At 39.7% G+C, this 1,800-nt stretch overlaps 1 non-coding gene across 1 annotated transcript; it reads right to left on the bottom strand.

Moving 5' to 3' along the window:
* Positions 1-381: 381 nt before the first annotated feature.
* trnak-cuu (transfer RNA lysine (anticodon CUU)) lies at positions 382-454 on the bottom strand. The gene has a single exon. It is a non-coding gene; the product is annotated as a tRNA-Lys (tRNA).
* Between the last annotated feature and the right edge of the window lie 1,346 nt (positions 455-1,800).

Below are 1,800 nucleotides of genomic sequence, written 5' to 3'. Positions count from 1 at the left end.
CGGCAGCAAGCCACCTCTTGGCCAGTGAAGCAGAGACGATGATTGTATTTTTCTCCCTACTGGAAATGTCTTGGTGTTCTGTTTTGAGGAAACTGTGGCACCACTTCCACCCATTTGAGCATAAAGAAGCAAACGATCATGGCCACTCACACCTTTTAAGGATATTTTCCAGGCTTCGGTGAACCTAACATGCAGCATTTTATTTCTATAAATCTCTTTAAATGTTTACATTATCATGTGATCAGTTCTACAACATTTCTTGAAGATGGGGGTGGCAAATGTCTCACTGCTGAGGTATCGCTAAAGAGGGGGTGGTGTACTCATCATAATGCCTGTTGGTGCAAAGTTGGTGACCCCAAGTTTGGGACATGCACAAAGATACGCCCAATGTGGGACTTGAACCCACAGCCCTGAGATTAAGAGTCTCATATTCTATCAACTGAGCTAATTGGGTCATCTGAGGCCAGCATACCAAATTCAATTCTAGGACCTAAGTATTGTTATATTGTCTATCTACTTGTCCTGCTGCACTGCTTGCATTCCAATATCTGTTGGATAAAGGGGTCTCGTTGAACTAGCCCATCTATGGCATTTTTATTGTCTTTTAGACTTAAGCTTGTGGACTTTTGTGTTGTTATGTAGTGTTTGGTTAAATGCACAATGTGTATTTTTTTGGGGTGGGTGGGAGGTAGAATTGTTTACCAGTGGCCAAACTGCTGCTTATTGGTCGCTGTAGCTATCTTGCATAAATTTCTGCTTGCAAGTCAAGACCAAAAAAAAAATCATATCTCGAAAAAGAGAGATGTGAAGTTACTCATAAGTTTATGTACAACTGTATTACTGCGACATTACGAATGCTTTTGTAATGTTGCTTTTTGCCAATGAAGCCCTAATATTGCATTTTTAGTATGACATCAACATAAAAATGGTAAATTGGGGTCTGTTAAACTGATTTTATTTAATTCGGGACAAAAATCATTTGTGATTGTTTTTCAGAATAAAAAAAAAACATTGCTGCATTTAAATGAATAGCAACAAAACACTTTATGAAACAACAGTTTGTTTTTTTGCCATTAACTGCTCCAACTATGATCCATAAGTGAAGAAGACGGTCATAAAAAGGTCACTGCATGTGAAATGCATTGAGACCTGAATCATTACTGTCATCGTGCTGTTATTCACAGCATCGCAACTGGGCGCTTTGATTAAAATTGAAGCGTAACCTCAATGGAAATCCCCTGCGACGGATTAAACACGCTGCTGTATGTGTTCAGGGGATAATGTAAAAAACCGGGATGTCCATTTGGACAATATAGCGCCTTGCCCACGCGGTAGTGAATGACGCAGGCTGAGTTATTATGATGAAGCTGTCAGGCAGGAGTTGTAAAGTGCCTTTTAGACAATGAACCCTCATTTAATCGAAAACCTCCGGGGACCTTTTGGCATGGTGTGACGATGTCACGCAGGTTCTTCCGTGGGTATTTTATTGAGTCTTACAGCAGCACTAATGAGGTTAAAATAGTAAAAAAAAAAAAAAAACACAGGGTAAGTAAAGTGTGTAGCAAGGATTCATCCATGTAAAATGGGCATTCTACCTCGTGACCAGGGAGGGATTTATGACACTATGACGAATCAGGATGTTGACAATAAGGTGTTTATGTGGCATCCATTTATTTATTTTCATTGAACTGTGTATGATGTTTGCAAAGTGTCAGTTTGTGTCAATAAATAATGTGCAATGCGAACTCAAAGTGTGGTAAACGTGTACAATTTGCCGGCACGTACACGTGTAGACCCCAA

Source organism: Syngnathoides biaculeatus, chromosome 12 (assembly GCF_019802595.1).
Source record: "Syngnathoides biaculeatus isolate LvHL_M chromosome 12, ASM1980259v1, whole genome shotgun sequence".
In the NCBI taxonomy this organism is placed as follows: Eukaryota; Metazoa; Chordata; class Actinopteri; order Syngnathiformes; family Syngnathidae; genus Syngnathoides; species Syngnathoides biaculeatus.
This window is presented reverse-complemented; position numbering and strand designations above follow the sequence as displayed.